General features: G+C 58.1%; 2 long non-coding RNA genes across 2 annotated transcripts in view; one reads left to right on the top strand and one right to left on the bottom strand.

The window, feature by feature from the left end:
* The window catches only part of LOC146075072 (uncharacterized), a 237,141-nt gene that overhangs the window by 72,020 nt on the left and 143,582 nt on the right, over window positions 1–21,539 (top strand). The window lies entirely within an intron of this gene.
* LOC146072542 (uncharacterized) lies at window positions 5,477–17,143 on the bottom strand. Its single transcript, XR_014473175.1, has 5 exons — window positions 16,744–17,143; window positions 15,242–15,383; window positions 11,245–11,386; window positions 7,769–7,910; window positions 5,477–5,807 (listed from the first exon to the last, which is right to left on the bottom strand). It is a non-coding gene; the product is annotated as an uncharacterized LOC146072542 (long non-coding RNA).

Raw genomic sequence — 21,539 nt, 5'->3', positions numbered from 1 at the left:
TCCCTGAAATGAGGCAGCAGAATAAATAAAGCACATGGATGTTTTCCAGAACAAAACAACTGATAATCATACACATTTCTGTACATTGCTTCCAAAAAACAGTCCCAGTATTTCTTTCTGGGGTGCCACATAACTAGACTAGAAGCAAGTTTGTGTAGTCACTACTTGACAGATGGTTATCCCAGCATGCTTTGTTTTAAGTAACAAAAGCTAGACATCATGTTGATGAATGGCTGCAAATAAAGCCAAGTGCTACAGACTTAACTTCTAAAGTTTAAAATATCATTATATACATTATGTGTCCGATGTTTGACGCCTGGGTTCAGGTTCACAACTTCAGATCAATGAACGGTAGCAATCCGAGCTTGGATCTGAGCGGCACTCGGAGCTTCCCGTCTGACTTGGATCCGGGCGCACGGGCAAAACGTCATTGCCCAGTGCCGGATTCTCGCAAGATCCAGACCCCTATATAAACTGCGAGAATCTGGCACCATTTGTCACTCGTGAGTTAGGAGGGTTAGGGATAGGAGTGTGCTGACTGTGCGGAGCTTTGTTAGGTTAGGTAGGTTAGGGAGCTGTCTTTTTGTGCTGCAGGGATGACTGCCAGTGCCTACTAGTGCCACTGTCTGCTCTGCTGTCTGGTGTGTGTGCTCTGCACTGCCAGTGACTGCCAGCCCAGCCAGTACCTGGCCACTTCAATCAGTATATGACTGTGCACTGTTGTTAACTTATTAACCACTTGTATACCAGTCTGCTTGTGCATCTGCTGTATAATACCTCCCTGCTGGTGCCTTTACAGCCTTATATAGTAAACATATTGTCTGCTGGTGCATCTACTCTGTAGTCTGTACTGCCATATAAATAAATATGTCTATCAGTGTACTGGTGTATCTACTGCCTTATATATATTAAATTAATAATAATAACTTTATGCTTGTGCATCTACTGTACTGCCATATATACCTGTCTCCTGGTGCATCTACTGCTGTGTATATATAATACCTCCCTGCTGGTGGATTTACTTCTGTATATAACTAAAGTAAACTATATATACTCTCTACTGGTGCATCTACTGCCATATATATATAATACCTTTCTGCTGGTGCATCTACTGCCATATATATATAATACCTTTCTGCTGGTGCATCTACTGCCATATATATATATATATATATATATATATATATATAATACCTTTCTGCTGGTGCATCTACTGCCATATATATAATATCTCTCTGCTGGTGCATCTACTGCCGTATAAATAATAATACCAGTCTACGGGTGCATCTATTGCTGTAAATATATTATATCTCTCTGCTGGTGCATCTACTACCGTATAAATAATACCAGTCGACTCTACTGGTGCTTCTACTGCCGTATATATAATATCTCTCTGCTTGTGCATCTACTGCCATGTATATATAATACCTCCCTGATGGTGCAATTACAGCTGAATGTAACTAAAGTAAACTATATATACTCTCTACTGGTGCATATACTGCCGTATATATATATATATATATATATATATATATATTACCTCTCTACTGGTGCATCTACTGCCGTATATATATAATACCTCTCTACTGGTGCATCTACTGCCGTATATATATATAATACCTCTCTGCTGGTGTGCCTACTGCTGTATATATATAATACCTCTCTACTGGTGCATCTTCTGCCGTGTATATATATATATATATTCCAAAGACAAAAAACCTTACGGTTTCACATGTCCCATTAAGGCTTCTTACACATGATCTGGCATTTCTGAAACCTGTTGTAACTCTTCCACTCAAACGCCAAAAAGCAATGAAATTCCGATCATTAAGGCTGACGCCTTAATGGACGTGTTCCTTGCGCAATACAGATATGGTACGCCATCACAGCCTGTGGGTAAGTGCAGATTCAGCACTCTCACAGAGTGAGATTGCTGTCACTCACAAAATGGTGGAGCTGCTAATTCACAGATTTGTGTGCTCATTGGAATACACACATGCAGTCTATGCAACTGAAGGTCTGAGCAGTTATGTGGCGCACTCATCCTAATAAGTATCTGCAATCTTCTAAAACTGTCTATACCTCTGAGTTACTATAGTGTTCATTATAGCACCCGCCATCTTTGAAACCCCATGCAGTTCCTCTTCCCTGCCTGGGGTGTAGCTGTCTGCTGTAGTGCTTCTAGTGTGATCTGTATATCAGCACTGCAAACCAGACTTGTGCTAGAAACACTAGAGCAGCCAGCAACACCCCAGACAGGGTAGAGGAACTGCATGGGTTTTCAAAGATAGCGGGTGCTAGAATAAACACTATTACTAGAACTATCCCACTGAGGGTCCAACATCTTTCACACTCACTACCTATATCCATTTCATTTAGTATTCACATGCAGTTACCAGAAACATCTTTCACAATTGCAAAAACTATAATACTCCCAACTACTATGCATCTACTCTTTCTTCTCCCGTACGCCTTCATGCTGCTCTGTCTTCCCCGATACCTACTGCTGTGTGGATTCCCTCATCCACAACAATGTGTCTATTCCCATCTGCCCTGCCCTGTCTTTCCACACAGATGCCACTGTTTCCTTCTATCTGTGCCACTGGCTTCCCCTCTATTAGCGATACTCTGTCTCCCCCTCCATTAATGCTGCTCTGCCCGCCTCATCCATGACAGTTTCCTTCCATCTGTACTGCTGTCTCCCCTCTCCATCTACACTGTTCTGTTTTCCCTTTATCCCCTTTGCTCCGAACCCCCTCCCCCATCAGTGCTGTCTTTCCTCCAACTGCTCCTCTGTTTCCCAACCAATCGCATCACTCTGCCTTACCTTCCCCAATTCGTGCCACAGTTTTCCACCCATCTGCTTCGTTAGTCCCCCATCAGTGCTGCTTAGCCTTCCTACCATCTACGCATTTCTATTCCTCCCCATCTGCACCACACTGCCTCCTACCCCAATCAACACCACTTTTTCCCCATCCTCTCGGCTCTGTTTACTGCTCAGACCTTCAGTTGCATAGACTGCATGTGTGTATTCCAATGAGCACACAAATCTGTGAATTAGCAGCTCCACCATTTTGTGAGTGACAGCAATCTCACTCTGTGAGAGTGCTGAATCTGCACTTACCCACAGGCTGTGATGGCGTACCATATCTGTATTGCGCAAGGAACACGTCCATTAAGGCGTCAGCCTTAATGATCGGAATTTCATTGCTTTTTGGCGTTTGAGTGGAAGAGTTACAACAGGTTTCAGAAATGCCAGATCATGTGTAAGAAGCCTTAATGGGACATGTGAAACCGTAAGGTTTTTTGTCTTTGGAATTTCATAGGTTTTTTTCAATTTATTTTTTTTTTTATTTGAAATTTTAAATTTCAGTGAAAGAATACAATTAGATTTTTTAAATGTTTAATGATAACACACCCTTGGCAATGAGCATTACCCCTGGCCACAAGAATAACAAACCCCTGGCATTGAGTATGACACCCGTCCCAGTGCATGAAACCCCTGTCAACAGGCAAGACATCCATCCCAAGAAACCCCTGGCAATGAGCATGACACCCAGAGAGTAGAAGCTTTACTGTAGGGCATTGGAGGAGGACAATGTACACACAGGGTACACATAGGGGGGGCAGAGCTTACGCACGAGGGGCACTGGGGGGGGGGCACAGCGTACACACGGGGGGCACTGGGGGGGGGACTGCGTACACACGGGGGGAACTGGGGGGACTGCGTACATACGGGGGGCACTGCGTACACATGGGGGACTGCGTACACATGGGGGGCACTGGGGGAGGGACTGCGTACACATGGGGGGGCACTGGGGGAGGGACTGCGTATACATGGGGGGGCACTGGCGGAGGGACTGCGTACACATGGGGGTGCACTGGGGGAGGGACTGCGTACACATGGGGGGCACTGGGGGAGGGACTGCGTACACATGGGGGGGCACTGGGGGAGGGACTGCGTACACATGGGGGGCACTGGGGGAGGGACTGCGTACACATGGGGGGCACTGGGGGAGGGACTGCGTACACATGGGGGGGCACTGGGGGAGGGACTGCGTACACATGGGGGGGCACTGGGGGAGGGACTGCCTACACATGGGGGCACTGGGGGAGGGACTGCGTATACACACGGGGGCACGGCATACACACACAGGGGCAACAGCATACACACAAGGGGCACCGGGGACGACGACAGTGTGCACACGGGGGCACGGGGGGGGACAGTGTGCACACGGGGGGGGACAGTATACACACGGGGGGCACAGGCTACAGCGTACACATGTTGGGACAGCATACACAAGGGGGCACAGGGTACAGCGTACACACGGGGTCACTTGGGGGCCGCATACGCACAGGGGCAGCATACACAGGGGCACTGGGGGGGGGCAGCATACACACGGGGGGCAATGTGGGGGGAGCGAACACACGGGGGAGGCACTGGGGAGACGACAACGTACACACGGGGGGCAGTATGGGGGGGGGCAACAGCGTACACACGGGGGGGCACTGGGGGGGACATCGTACACACGGGGGGCAATGGTGGGGGGGCAGGGTACACACGGGGTTACAGCGTACACATGGGGGCAATGGGGGGGGCAGCATACACATGGGGGGAACAGGGTACAGCGTACACACAGGGGCACTGGGGGGGCAGCATACACACGGGGGCACTGGGGGGGCAGCATACACACAGGGGCACTGGGGGGGCAGCACACACACAGGGGCACTGTGGGGGAAGCACACACACGGGGGCACTGGGGGGGAAGCACACACACGGGGGGCACTGGGGGGGAAGCACACACGGGGGGCACTTGGGGGGGCAGCGTACACACGGGGGGCAGCGTACACACGGGGGGCACTGCGGGACAGCGTACACACGGGGGGGCGCACTGGGGAAGGGGACAGCGTACACACGGGGGGCACTGGGGGGGGAAGGACAGCACACACAGGGGGGGCACTAGGGGGGCAGCGTACACACAGGGGGGAGGCACTGGGGGGGCAGCGTACACACAGGGGGTGGGACACTGGGGGGGGGGTACAGCCTACACATGGGGGGGCACGGGGGGGGACAGCCTACACATGGGGGGGCACGGGGAGGACAGCATACACACGGAGGGGGGGGGGCACTGGGGGGGACAGCATACACACGGGGGTGCACTGGGGGGGACAGCATACACACGGGGGTGCATTGGGGGAGACAGCATACACACGGGGGGAGGGGACAGAGGAGGACAGCGTAAACACAGGGGGGCACTAGTGGGGACAGCGTACTCACAGGGGGGACAGCGTACACACGGGTGGGACTGTTCATATGGGGGGCACTGGTGGGGACAGCATACACACGGGTGCACTGGGGGGGGAGCGTACACTCAGGGGCACTGGGGGGACAGGGTACATACAGGGACAGTGGGGGGACGGATTTACCTGAGTGCAGCTGCATTACAGGGGGGGACAGAGTACACAGGGAGGGCACTGGGGAGACAGCATACAAACGGCGGGCACTGTGGGGGACAGCGTACACACGGCAGGCAGTGGGGGGGACAGGGTACATACAGGGACAGTGGGGGGGACAGGGTGTGCACAGGGATAGTGGGGATAGTGGACAGGGTACACACAGGGACAGTGGGGGGATGGATTTACCTGGGTGCAGCTGCTCCTCTGATGGCCCGGGTGGCTGCTTGCTTTCTGTCTTATGGCGGAGGCAACTCAAGGCCGGGGCTTCACCAGACTGTTAGGCCGCAGGCTGTGGAAGCACCTGAACCTAGTCCCGTCGAGTCCCGGCGGCAGCATGGGGAGGACAGAGTCTGGGCAGGAAATATAACAACAACAACAACAACATCAACAATGTGTACACACGGGGGGCACTGGGGGGGGGGGGCAGCATACACACGGGGGCCAATGGGGGGGCCGGGACTGCGTACGCACTGGGGGCGGGACAGCGTACACGGGGGGCACTGGGGGTACAGTGTACACATGGGGGAGCACTGGGGGGGGGTTGGGGGGACAGCGCACACACGGGGGGCACTGGGGGGGGGGCAGCATACACACGGGGGGCACTGGGGGGGCAGCGTACACACGGGGGGCACTGGAGGGGGACAGCGTACACACGGGGGCACAGCGTACACACGGGGGGGCCTTGGGGGGACAGTGGACACACGGGGGGCACTGGGGGGACAGCGTACACACGGGGGGGCACTGGGGGGACAGCGTATGCACACGGGGGCACTGGGGGGACAGCGTATACACACGGGGGCACTGGGGGGACAGCGTACACACGGGGGGGCACTGGGGGGACAGCGTATACACAGGGGGGCACTAGGGGGACAGCGTACACACAGGGGGCACGGGGGGGCAGCGTACACATGGGGGGGCACAGCATACACACAGGGGGGCAGTGGGGGGTAGGTGTACACATGGGGAGGGGCACTGGGGGGAAAGCGTACACATGGGGGGGCACTGGGGGAAAAGCGTACACACGGGGGCACAGCGTACACACGGGGGGGCCTTGGGGGGACAGTGGACACACGGGGGGGGGGGTACTGGGGGGGACAGCGTACAAATGGGGGGGTGCACTGGGGGGACAGCGTACACACGGGGGGGCACTGGGGGGACAGCGTATACACACGGGGGGCACTGGGGGGACAGCGTATACACAAGGGGGGCACAGCGTATACACAGGGGGGGGCACTGGGGGGACAGCGTACACACAGGGTGCACTGGGGGGGGCAGCGTACACATGGGGGGCACAGCATACACACGGGGGGGCACTGGGGGGTAGGCGTACACATGGGGGGCACTGGGGGGAAGCGTACACACGGGGGGGGGCACTGGGGGGAAAGTGTACACACGGGGGGCACTGGGGGGACAGCGCACACACAGGGGGGCACTGGGGTGACAGCGTACACACGGGGGGGCACTGGGGGGACAGTGTACACACGGGGGGGGGGACTGGGGGGACAGCGTACACACGGAGGGCACTGGGGGGACAGCGTACACACAGGGGGCACTGGGGGGACAGCGTACACACGGGGGGCACTGGGGGGACAGCGTACACGGGGGCACAGCGTACACACGGGGGGGGGCACTGGGGGGACAGCATACACACAGGGGGGCACTGGAGAGATAGCGTACACACGGGGGGCGGCAATGGGGGGACAGCATACACATGGGGGGCACTGGTGGGACAGCATATACACGGGGGCACTGAGGGGACAGCGTACACATGGTGGGGATAGCGTACACACGGAAGTGCACTGGGGGGGACACAGAGTACACACGGGGGCACTGGGGGGGGCAGCGTACACATGGGGGGCACAGCATACACACGGGGGGCACTGGGGGGTAGGCGTACACATGGGGGGGCACTGGGGGGAAAGCGTACACATGGGGGGGCACTGGGGGGAAAGCGTACACACGGGGGCACTGGGGGGATAGCGTACACACGGGGGGCACTGGGGGGACAGCGTACACACTGGGGGGAAAGCGTACACACAGGGGGGCACTGGGGGGACAGCGTACACACGGGGGGCACTGGGGGGACAGCGTACACACGGGGGGCACTGGGGGGACAGCGTACACACGGTGGGGGATAGTGTACACACGGAAGTGCACTGGGGGGGGGACACAGAGTACACACGGGGGCACTGGGGGGGCACAGCGCACACGGGGGGCACAGCATACACACGGGGGGCACTGGGGGGACAGCGTACACACGGGGGCACTGGGGGACAGGGTACACACAGGGACAGTGGGGGGACGTATTTACCTGGGTGCAGCTGCTCCTCTGATGACCAGGGTGGCTTCTTTCTGCCTTCCCGGTGGCGGAGGCATCTCAAGGAAGCACTTCAATCTGGTCCGCAGGCTGTGGAAGCGTCTCAGTCCCGGCGGTACCATGGCGTGGTCAGCGTCTGGGCAGGAAACATAACAATAATATTAAAGGGCACAGCGTTCACACGAAGGGGGGCACAGCGTACACACGGAGGGGGGGCACAGCGTATACGGGAGGGGGCACAGCGTACACACAGGGGGGGGGCAACCAGCGTTCCCACGGGGGCACTGGGGGGGGGGGCGAACAGCGTACACACGGGGGCACTGGGGGGGGTGGGGGCGAACAGTGTACACACGGGGGCACTGGGGGGGCGAACAGCGTACACAGGGGGGCGGACAGCGTACACAGGGGGGCGGACAGCGTACACAGGGGGGCGGACAGCGTACACACGGGAGCGGACACCGTACACACGGGGGCGGACAGCGTACACACGGGGGCGGACAGCGTACACACGGGGGCACAGCGTACACACGGGGGCCGGGAACAGTGTACATGGGAGGGAGACATCGTACACACACGGGGGGCACGGGGGGAGCGTACACACATAGGGGGGGGGCACTGGGGGGGCAGCGTACACACAGGGGGGGGGGACATCGTACACACGGGGGCGGACAGCGTACACACGGGAGCGGACACCGTACACACGGGGGCGGACAGCGTACACACGGGGGCACAGCGTACACACGGGGGCCGGGAACAGTGTACATGGGAGGGAGACATCGTACACACACGGGGGGCACGGGGGGAGCGTACACACATAGGGGGGGGCACTGGGGGGGCAGCGTACACACAGGGGGGGGGACATCGTACACACAGGGGGGGACATCGTACTCACAGGGGGGGGCACTGGGTGGGACAGCGTACACACGGGGAAGCGGGCACTAGGGGGGACAGCGTACACGGGGGGCAATGTGGGGGCAGCATACACATGGGGGGGCAGCATATATGGGGGGCACTGGGGGGCAGCATTCACAGGGGCACTGGGGGGGGCAGCACACACAGGGGCACTGGGGGGGCCGCGTACACACGGGGGGCACTGGGGGGACAGCGTACACACGGGGGTGGCACTGGGGAAGGGGACAGCGTACACGGGGGGCATTGGGGGGGGAAGAACAGCATACACACGGGGGGGCACTGGGGGGGAAGGACAGCGTACACACACAGGAGGGGCACTGGGGGGGCAGCGTACACACAGGGGGGGAGGCACTGGGGGGACAGCGTACACACGGAGGGGGGGGGCACTGGGGGGGACAGCATACACACGGGGGGCGCACTGGGGGAGACCGCGTGCACACGGGGGGAGGGGACTGAGGAGGACAGCGTAAACACAGGGGGGCACTGGGGGGTCAGCGTACGCACGGGGGGAAGCGTACACACGGGGGGCACTGGTGGGAACAGCGTACACATGGGTGCACTGAGGGGGGAAGCGTACACACAGGGGCACTGGGGGGACATTGTACATACAGGGACAGTGGGGGGACGGATTTACCTGAGTGCAGCTGCAGTACAGGGGTGGACAGAGTACACACGGGGGCACTGGGGGGGACAGCGTACACACGGGGGGCACGGGGGGGACAGCGTACACACGGGGGGACAGCATACACACGGGGGGACAGAGTACACACGGGGGGCACTGGGGGGCGGACAGCGTACACACGAGGGCACTGGGGGGGCGGACAGCGTACACACGAGGGCACTGGGGGGGGCGGACAGCGTACACATCGGGGCACTGGGGGGGGCGGACAGCGTACACACGGGAGCAAACAGCGTACACAAGGGGGCGAACAGCGTACACACGGGGGCGAACAGCGTACACACGGGGGCGAACAGCGTACACACGGGGGCACGGACAGCGTACACACGGGGGCACGGACAGCGTACACACGGGGGCACGGACAGCGTACACACGGGGGCACGGACAGCGTACACACGGGGGCACGGACAGCGTACACACGGGGGCACGGACAGCGTACACACGGGGGCACGGACAGCGTACACACGGGGGCACGGACAGCGTACACATGGGGGCACGGACAGCGTACACACGGGGGCACTGGGGGGGCGGACAGCGTACACACGGGGACACTGGGGGGGCGGACAGCGTACACATGGGGGCACTGGGGGGGGGGCGAACAGCGTACACAAGGGGGCGAACAGCGTACACACGGGGGCACTGGGGGGCGAACAGCGTACACAGGGGGAGTGGACAGCGTACACACAGGGGCACACTGGGGGGTGGACAGCGCACACACGGAGGGACTGGGGGGGCGGACAGTGCACACGGGGGCACTGGGGGGCGAACAGCACACACGGGGGCACTGGGGGGCGAGCAGCACACACGGGGGGCACTTGGGGGCGGACAGCGTACACACGAGGGCACTGGGGGGCGGAGAGCGTACACACGGGGGCACTGGGGGGCGGACAGCGTACACAAGGGGGCGAACAGCGTACACACGGGGGCACTGGGGGGCGGACAGCGTACACACGGGGGCACTGGGGGGGCGGACAGCGTACACACAGGGGCACACTGGGGGGTGGACAGCGCACACACGGGGGGACTGGGGGGCGGACAGCGCACACAGGGGCACTGGGGGGGCGGACAGCGTACACACAGGGGCACACTGGGGGGTGGACAGCGCACACACGGGGACACTGGGGGGCGAACAGCACACACGGGGGCACTGGGGGGCGAACAGCGTACACACGGGACACTGGGGGGCGGACAGCGTACACACGGGGGCACTGGGGGGCGGACAGCGTACACACGGGGGCACTGGGGGGCGGACAGCGTACACAGGGGGGCACTGGGGGGCGGACAGCGTACACAGGGGGGCGGACAGCGTACACACAGGGACACACTGGGGGGTGGACAGCGCACACACAGGGGCACACTGGGGGGCGGACAGCGCACACAGGGGGGCACTGGGGGGCGGACAGCGTACACAGGGGGGCGGACAGCGTACACACAGGGACACACTGGGGGGTGGACAGCGCACACACAGGGGCACACTGGGGGGCGAACAGCGCACACATGGGGGCACTGGGGGCGAACAGCACACACGGGGGCACTGGGGGGCGAACAGCACACACGGGGGCACTGGGGGGCGGACAGCGTACACAGGGGGGCACTGGGGGGCGGACAGCGTACACAGGGGGGCGGACAGCATACACACAGGGACACACTGGGGGGTGGACAGCGCATACACAGGGGCACACTGGGGGGCGAACAGCGCACACATGGGGGCACTGGGGGCGAACAGCACACACGGGGGCACTGGGGGGCGAACAGCACACACGGGGGCACTGGGGGGCGAACAGCGCACACATGGGGGCACTGGGGGTGAACAACATACACACGGGGCACTGGGGGTTGAACAGCGTACACACAGGGACAGTGGGGGGGATGGATTTACCTGGGTGCAACTGCTCCTCTGATGACCAGGGTGGCTTCTTTCTGCCTTCCCGGTGGCGGAGGCATCTCAAGGAAGCGCTTCAATCTGGTCCGCAGGCTGTGGAAGCGTCTCAGTCCCGGCGGTACCATGGCGTGGTCAGCGTCTGGGCAGGAAACATAACAATAATATTAAAGGGCACAGCGTTCACACGAAGGGGGGCACAGCGTACACACGGAGGGGGGGCACAGCGTATACGGGAGGGGGCACAGCGTACACACAGGGGGGGGGCAACCAGCGTACCCACGGGGGCACTGGGGGGGGGGCGAACAGCGTACACACGGGGGCACTGGGGGGGTGGGGGCGAACAGTGTACACACGGGGGCACTGGGGGGGCGAACAGCGTACACAGGGGGGCACTGGGGGGCGGACAGCGTACACAGGGGGGCGGACAGCGTACACAGGGGGGCGGACAGCGTACACAGGGGGGCGGACAGCGTACACACGGGGGCGGACAGCGTACACACGGGAGCGGACACCGTACACACGGGGGCGGACAGCGTACACACGGGGGCGGACAGCGTACACACGGGGGCACAGCGTACACACGGGGGCCGGGAACAGTGTACATGGGAGGGAGACATCGTACACACACGGGGGGCACGGGGGGAGCGTACACACATAGGGGGGGGCACTGGGGGGGGCAGCGTACACACAGGGGGGGGGGGGACATCGTACACACGGGGGCGGACAGCGTACACACGGGAGCGGACACCGTACACACGGGGGCGGACAGCGTACACACGGGGGCGGACAGCGTACACACGGGGGCACAGCGTACACACGGGGGCCGGGAACAGTGTACATGGGAGGGAGACATCGTACACACACGGGGGGCACGGGGGGAGCGTACACACATGGGGGGGGCACTGGGGGGGCAGCGTACACACAGGGGGGGGGGACATCGTACACACAGGGGGGGACATCGTACTCACAGAGGGGGGCACTGGGTGGGACAGCGTACACACGGGGAAGCGGGCACTAGGGGGGACAGCGTACACGGGGGGCAATGTGGGGGCAGCATACACATGGGGGGGGCAGCATATATGGGGGGCACAGGGTACAGCGTACACACGGGGGCACTGGGGGGCAGCATTCACAGGGGCACTGGGGGGGGCAGCACACACAGGGGCACTGGGGGGGGCGCGTACACACGGGGGGCACTGGGGGGACAGCGTACACACGGTGGTGGCACTGGGGAAGGGGACAGCGTACACGGGGGGCATTGGGGGGGGAAGAACAGCATACACACGGGGGGGCACTGGGGGGGAAGGACAGCGTACACACACAGGAGGGGCACTGGGGGGGGTAGCGTACACACAGGGGGGGAGGCACTGGGGGGACAGCGTACACACGGAGGGGGGGGCACTGGGGGGGACAGCATACACACGGGGGGCGCACTGGGGGAGACCGCGTGCACACGGGGGGAGGGGACTGAGGAGGACAGCGTAAACACAGGGGGGCACTGGGGGGTCAGCGTACGCACGGGGGGAAGCGTACACACGGGGGGCACTGGTGGGAACAGCGTACACATGGGTGCACTGAGGGGGGAAGCGTACACACAGGGGCACTGGGGGGACATTGTACATACAGGGACAGTGGGGGGACGGATTTACCTGAGTGCAGCTGCAGTACAGGGGTGGACAGAGTACACACGGGGGCACTGGGGGGGACAGCGTACACACGGGGGGCACGGGGGGGACAGCGTACACACGGGGGGACAGCGTACACACGGGGGGACAGCGTACACACGGGGGGACAGCGTACACACGGGGGGACAGCGTACACACGGGGGGCACTGGGGGGCGGACAGCGTACACACGAGGGCACTGGGGGGGCGGACAGCGTACACACGAGGGCACTGGGGGGGGGCGGACAGCGTACACATCGGGGCACTGGGGGGGCGGACAGCGTACACACGGGAGCGAACAGCGTACACAAGGGGGCGAACAGCGTACACACGGGGGCGAACAGCGTACACACGGGGGCGAACAGCGTACACACGGGGGCACGGACAGCGTACACACGGGGGCACGGACAGCGTACACACGGGGGCACGGACAGCGTACACACGGGGGCACGGACAGCGTACACACGGGGGCACGGACAGCGTACACACGGGGGCACGGACAGCGTACACATGGGGGCACGGACAGCGTACACACGGGGGCACTGGGGGGCGGACAGCGTACACACGGGGACACTGGGGGGGCGGACAGCGTACACATGGGGGCACTGGGGGGGGGGGAACAGCGTACACAAGGGGGCGAACAGCGTACACACGGGGGCACTGGGGGGCGAACAGCGTACACAGGGGGAGTGGACAGCGTACACACAGGGGCACACTGGGGGGTGGACAGCGCACACACGGAGGGACTGGGGGGGCGGACAGTGCACACGGGGGCACTGGGGGGCGAACAGCACACACGGGGGCACTGGGGGGCGAACAGCACACACGGGGGGCACTTGGGGGCGGACAGCGTACACACGAGGGCACTGGGGGGCGGACAGCGTACACACGGGGGCACTGGGGGGCGGTCAGCGTACACAAGGGGGCGAACAGCGTACACACGGGGGCACTGGGGGGCGGACAGCATACACACGGGGGCACTGGGGGGGCGGACAGCGTACACACAGGGGCACACTGGGGGGTGGACAGCGCACACACGGGGGGACTGGGGGGCGGACAGCGCACACAGGGGCACTGGGGGGGCGGACAGCGTACACACAGGGGCACACTGGGGGGTGGACAGCGCACACACGGGGACACTGGGGGGCGAACAGCACACACGGGGGCACTGGGGGGCGAACAGCGTACACACGGGACACTGGGGGGCGGACAGCGTACACACAGGGGCACTGGGGGGGCGGACAGCGTACACACGGGGGCACTGGGGGGGCGGACAGTGTACACACGGGGGCGGACAGCGTACACACGGGGGCACTGGGGGGCGAACAGTGTACACACGGGACACTGGGGGGCGGACAGCGTACACACGGGGGCACTGGGGGGGCTGACAGCGTACACACGGGGGCACTGGGGGGGGGCGGACAGCGTACACACGGGGCACTGGGGGGGCGGACAGCGTACACACGGGGGCACACAGCGTACACACGGGGGCACTGGGGGGCGAACAGCGTACACACGGGGGCAAACAGCGTACACACGGGGGCAAACAGCGTACACACGGGGGCAAACAGCGTACACACGGGGGCAAACAGCGTACACACGGGGGCAAACAGCGTACACACGGGGGCAAACAGCGTACACACGGGGGAAAAAAGCGTACACACGGGGGCAAACAGCGTACACACGGGGGCACTGGGGGGCGGACAGCGTACACAGGGGGGCACTGGGGGGCGGACAGCGTACACAGGGGGGCGGACAGCGTACACACAGGGACACACTGGGGGGTGGACAGCGCACACAGGGGCACACTGGGGGGGCGGACAGCGCACACAGGGGGGCACTGGGGGGCGGACAGCGTACACAGGGGGGCGGACAGCGTACACACAGGGACACACTGGGGGGTGGACAGCGCACACACAGGGGCACACTGGGGGGCGAACAGCGCACACATGTGGGCACTGGGGGCGAACAGCACACACGGGGGCACTGGGGGGCGAACAGCACACACGGGGGCACTGGGGGGCGGACAGCGTACACAGGGGGGCACTGGGGGGCGGACAGCGTACACAGGGGGGCGGACAGCATACACACAGGGACACACTGGGGGGTGGACAGCGCATACACAGGGGCACACTGGGGGGCGAACAGCGCACACATGGGGGCACTGGGGGCGAACAGCACACACGGGGGCACTGGGGGGCGAACAGCACACACGGGGGCACTGGGGGGCGAACAGCACACACATGGGGGCACTGGGGGTGAACAACATACACACGGGGCACTGGGGGTTGAACAGCGTACACACAGGGACAGTGGGGGGGATGGATTTACCTGGGTGCAACTGCTCCTCTGATGACCAGGGTGGCTTCTTTCTGCCTTCCCGGTGGCGGAGGCATCTCAAGGAAGCGCTTCAATCTGGTCCGCAGGCTGTGGAAGCGTCTCAGTCCCGGCGGTACCATGGGGTGGTCAGCGTCTGGGCAGGAAACATAATAATAATATTAAAGGACACATCGTTCACACGGAGGGGGGGGCACAGCGTACACACGGAGGGGGGGGGGGCTCAGCGTACACATGGAGGGGGGGGGGCACAGCATACACACGGAGGGGGGGCACAGCGTACACACAGAGGGGGGGCACAGCGTACACACGGAGGGGGGGGCACAGCGTACACACGGGGGGGCACAGCGTACACACGGGGGGGCACAGCGTACACACGGGGGGGCACAGCGTACACACGGGGGGGCACAGCGTACACACGGGGGGGCACAGCGTACACACGGGGGGGCACAGCGTACACACGGGGGGGCACAGCGTACACACGGGGGGGCACAGCGTACACACGGGGGGGCACAGCGTACACACGGGGGGGCACAGCGTACACACGGGGGGGCACAGCGTACACACGGGGGGCACAGCGTACACATGGGGGGGGCACAGCGTACACATGGGGGGGGCACAGCGTACACATGGGGGGGGCACAGCGTACACATGGGGGGGCACAGCGTACACACGGGGGGGGCACAGCGTACACACGGGGGGGGCACAGCGTACTCATGGGGGGCACAGCGCACACACGGGGGGCACAGCGCACACACGGGGGGCACAGCGCACACACGGGGGGCACAGCGCACACACGGGGGGCACAGCGCACACACGGGGGCACAGCGCACACACTGGGGGGGCACAGCGCAAACACTGGGGGGGCACAGCGCACACACTGGGGGGGCACAGCGTACACACTGGGGGGGCACAGCGCACACACTGGGGGGGCACAGCGTACACACGGGGGGGCACAGCGTACACACGGGGGGGCACAGCGTACACACGGGGGGGCACAGCGTACACACGGGGGGGCACAGCGTACACACGGGGGGGCACAGCGTACACACGGGGGGCACAGCGTACACACGGGGGGCACAGCGTACACATGGGGGGGGCACAGCGTACACACGGGGGGGGGGCACAGCGTACACACGGGGGGGCACAGCGTACTCATGGGGGGCACAGCGCACACACGGGGGGCACAGCGCACACACGGGGGACACAGCGCACACACGGGGGGCACAGCGCACACACGGGGGGCACAGCGCACACACGGGGGGCACAGCGCACACACTGGGGGGGCACAGCGCACACACTGGGGGGGCACAGCGCACACACTGGGGGGGCACAGCGCACACACTGGGGGGGCACAGCGTACACACTGGGGGGGCACAGCGCACACACTGGGGGGGCACAGCGCACACACTGTGCTTCGTGTTTTAAACAGGCAAACCAGAAAGCTTCCCCTCCCTGCGGCGCAATTATTCTTGTGGATGTGTGGGTGTTTTTACCCTTTTGGCTCCTGTCCCCTTGGAGGGATTGCGGGGCTGCGGGCTCCCCTCTGTAGGCAGCGCCGAGCGGCAGCAGATCTAGCCCCTCGCATCTCCGTCGGCCATCTTGGTACACCCAAGTGAGGCCTCTGACTGTACTCCCCCTATTGGACGCACTGCGCATGCGCAACAAGTTGGAGCTCCTATCTTTATAATGGGGGACGTTTCACTAAATTTAATAAAAACTGTACCTATCTGAAAATCCTCAACCCCAAAAGGCACTCCACTGGGACAATATCTACCTAATAAAACAAACCCCAAGTCTCAATTGTTCCCCTACCCCGAGTTATGCCTTCCCAAAAAACCCCTCATAGACTAACATGGGTGACAAAGTGTCATTTCGCGAGTGTCAGAAAAAAACTGGCAGTTGGAAGTTTAGATCGCTCCCAATTGGTCATTTTTTAATATTTCGCCCTGAAATTTGGCACGCAGCACCGGTTGACGATTCTACGCGTACATGCCAAATTTCAGCTCAGTACGCCCAGTCACTTTTGAGGTGCAGTCCCTCAAACACCATGCCCCCATCCGAAAAGTTCCCTATGGGAAAAATCCGTTCGTTGGATTCAGCCTTAATATAAGGGCACTACCGTGCCCTTATAATATAAAATACCTCTCTGCTGGTGTGCCTACTGCCGTATATATAAAATCTCTCTGCTGGTGCATCTACTGCCGTATATATAATAACTCTCTGCTGGTGCATCTACTGCCGTATATATAAAATCTCTCTGCTGGTGCATCTACTGCCGTATATAAAATAACTCTCTACTGGTGCATCTACTGCTGTATAAATAATAATACCAGTCTACTGGTGCATCTACTGCCGTAAATCTATTATATCTCTCTGCTGGTGCATCTACTACTGTATAAATAATACCAGTCAACTCTACTGGTGCATCTACTGCCGTATATATATAATATCTCTCTGATGGTGCATCTACTGCCATGTATATATAATACCTCCTTGCTGGTGCATTTACTGCTGTATATAACTAAAGTAAACTATATTTACTCTCTACTGGTGCATCTACTGATGTGTATGTATATATATATATATATATATATATAATAACAACACTCTACTGGTGCATCTACTGTTGTGTGTGTGTGTATATATATATATATATATATATATATATATATATATATATAATACCTCTCTGCTGGTGCACCTACTGCCATATATATATAATATCTCTCTGCTTGTGCACCTACTGCCGTATATATAATACCTCTCTACTGGTGCATCTGCTGCCATATACATATAATACCACTCTGCTGGTGCATCTACTGCCATATATATATATAATAATACCAGTCTACTGGTGCATCTACTGCCGTAAATATATTATATCTCTCTGCTGGTGAATCTACTGCTGTATAAATAATACCTCTCTACTGGTGCATCTACTGCCGTATGTATAATATCTCTTTGCTGGTGCATCTACTGCCGTATATATAATATCTCTCTGCTGGTGCATCTACTGCGTCAAAGTACAGGGCATGTAAAATCCAAAAAGCCAAAGTTCAGGAAAAGGAGGACCAAATAAAAAAATCCAAATCATTGGAGAAGAAATGTATAATTGGCAATGTACCATTTATGACACGGAGTGGCAAGGAACGGTTAATGCCCTGGCCTGTATTCATGACTGGTGGTTCAAATTCCCATGACCATGCAAGCCCTCCTACTCCCCCCTTTAGATATTTGAAGAGATTTCAGCTGTCATCAAAAACACAGTAAACATCTCAGCCTACTAAAGAAGACGTTATCACAAAACCCCAAGGAGAGTCCAAGGGTGTTGGTGGTTGTGATGTCTGACCTTCCCATTGCTGTACGGGGAGAGGTGGCTCCTTCCACCATTTTCAGCACTCCCTTTACATATGCTGGAAGGATCACCCACAGTGCAGTTCCTGATTTTGATAATGAAGGTGTCAATGTTGTAGACCGAGAGGAGTATATTGATGTAGCTGGCGCTGAGGAGGAAGTTCACGAGGAGGATGCTGAGGTGGTTTGCTTAAATGAGGCACCAGGGGGGATGTCCATGGGATGAAAAATCCCATCGTCATGCCTGGGCAGAGGACGAATAAATCCACCTCTACGGTCTGGATACAAATGTATTGCATGAATCGCACACTGCTCCTCGGCTGGTGGTAAACACGGTCAAGCCAGATAGGGGTCTTTTTCAGGGTGTAGTTTTTGAAACTGCCATTCTGTCTGCCGCGGCAGTGCCACTTCTAGATAAGCCATGTGTTTGTGCCGCACGCTTGTGTGGCTTAGCATAGTTATCCAGCTACTTCGGAGCAACCTTTTGCCCTAAAAACAATATTGTGAGGTGTGAGATGTTCAGAATAGACTGGAAATGAATGTTATTGAGGTTAATAATAGCGAAGGAGCAAAAAAAAAAAAAATCTGCGATTTTAGCAGTTTCTATGCTTTAAAAAAAAAAAAAAAATCAGAACCCAGAACCCAAAACGTTTAGGGGGTGTTTTGGCAAAATCCATTAGAACCCAAAACCTTAAGGTAATCAAAATCCAAAATTCGAAAAGTGGCCAATGCACATCCCTAGTATATACATCTATCTGCATGGCCGACACTAGCCACTCAGCAGAGAATGCAGTGCAGGGAGACGCTCTCCCAGCCCTGCATCCCCGCTGCTGTCCTCTGTGGCTTCCGGCTGTCAGTGTGCCTGTCACACTGCATGAAAGGCAGCGGCGCCAGAATCAGGAAGTTCCCTCCTAGCTCCTAACCCTCTTTGACTTCTTCAGTGGCAGCTGGGCCTGAAAAAAAGGGTTGCGCAACATGAAATGGAAGGGAGGAGCTACATGGGAGGAAGGTGTTGGAGCTGCATGGGAGCAGAGCTGTTGCAGGAGGAGTAGATGAACTGCAAGCCAGCCCGATTTTAAGGTAAATAAAGTGTGAGAGAGAGCAGGTGTTACATATCAGCAATGCTACTATTGTGGGAGATATTGGGTATTATGCATAAGCAATGCTACTGTGGCCATCAGTGGGCATTATGTGTAAGCCTCACCACTACTGAGGGCATTATGTGAGTAAGGGTTCTACTACTGTGGGTGTTATATGTATAAGCAGCGCTACTACTGTGGCTATTTTGTGTAAGGGGCACTACTGTGAAGTGTAATGTGAATAAGGGGCACTAGGTGCTGTGCAGGACTGCAACTAAGTGTGTGCCAGTGGTGCATTGCCCATTTGCACTGTCTGTACACCACCTGACAACACCACCTGCATGACCACTCACCGCCGATCGACAGCCACCACTGCTCTCAGAGCTTGTGGTCCAGTAGCTGCAGCTATTGATTGGCTGTCGGATTGCAAGCTTTGATTGGCTCACGAGCTGGTACCATATTTGACAATCAATTCAGCACCTCTGCAGGCTCTGCTCTCCTCCCTGTCTTCAGTAGCAGCAGCAGCGGTGGTGGCAGGATACCAGATGCTGGGCTCAGAGCTAGACTAGACTGGATTACACAGTGATCAGTACTGGGGGCATACTGCAATGGGCACTACTCCAGGCATTGTGTAAGGGGCACTACTGTTGGCATTATGTGTATAAGCAGGAGTACTTGGGGCATTACTCATAGCATAATGTGTGGTATAATGTGATATGGGCATTAAAGTGGGCAGCATATTATGTAAGGGGCAGTATGGTGTGTGGCATAATATGTAATGGGCATTATGGTGTTCTGCATATTGTGTAAGGCACATCATGATGTGTGGCATAATGTGTAATAGTAAAATAAATTAGATCACACGAGGAAAGAGGGCCCTGCTCGTGAGAGCTTACATACTAAAGGGGAGGGGCAGACAGTCAGACAAGGGTAACACAGATTTGGGAGAAGTAAGCATGTAACAGTTGGTTGGGATGAGAGTTGGTTGGGTTTGATGAAGAAGTGGGTCTTGAGAGCCATATTGTGATGAATGACCACAAAAATGACAATCTTCTATGAATGCCTTATCACTGCTAGTATTGTAAATGGATTTTTTTTTCTATTGTTGATTTTATACAACATAACATTTATTGTAGAATAAATAAAGTTGCTATACAGGAAATCACTGATTTGTTTTATTTTGGCAATAAGAATGGCGTCTTTAAGGTGAGCATCATTTTAATTAGAATCACTACATTTGTTTATGACAATATTATACTGTGCACGGCATTCTGTTTTCTCTCCATGTAATATGGTCACACTGGGACTGTGAACACTAAGATCCTGAAAGAAGAGATTGATTTTTCTTAAGGTTTTATCTCCCATAATTTAGTAGAGTGCACTAATCACTATCTAAGCAATTATTGTTATAACCTATTCTATTTCATATTGTTTTTCTTTGGGCAATTAACCCATTTTAGTCAGTTGGAATGACACATAAAAGCATATAGGGTTTGTTGCAAGTCCCATATGCCTATACAATATTGAGTAATATTCATTAGTTATTTAATAATATATTTATTTAAAGGATCAAACGCAGTATATTTTACCAAGTTCATTTTTTTTTAGCAGCATCGAGAAATGTTGTTAGAGGTTGAGTATCCCATATCCAAAATGCTCGGGACCATAAGCATTTTGGATAATGGATTATTCCAGAATATTTTTATATTTCAATGAGGTATCTTGCATTTATGTTGAATAAACACATCAAACACATGAAATACACACACATATGTTTTATTTTTGCATGAAACAAGGTTTAAGAACATTAAACAAAGGTTGTTTAGTATCTCAGACATTGAATTTGAATGCCATGC

Source organism: Crinia signifera, chromosome 4 (genome assembly GCF_055691185.1).
Source record: "Crinia signifera chromosome 4, ASM5569118v1, whole genome shotgun sequence".
Taxonomy (NCBI): domain Eukaryota; kingdom Metazoa; phylum Chordata; class Amphibia; order Anura; family Myobatrachidae; genus Crinia; species Crinia signifera.
The sequence above is the reverse complement of the archived record's forward strand: the minus strand, read 5'-3'. Positions and strand labels throughout refer to the sequence as shown.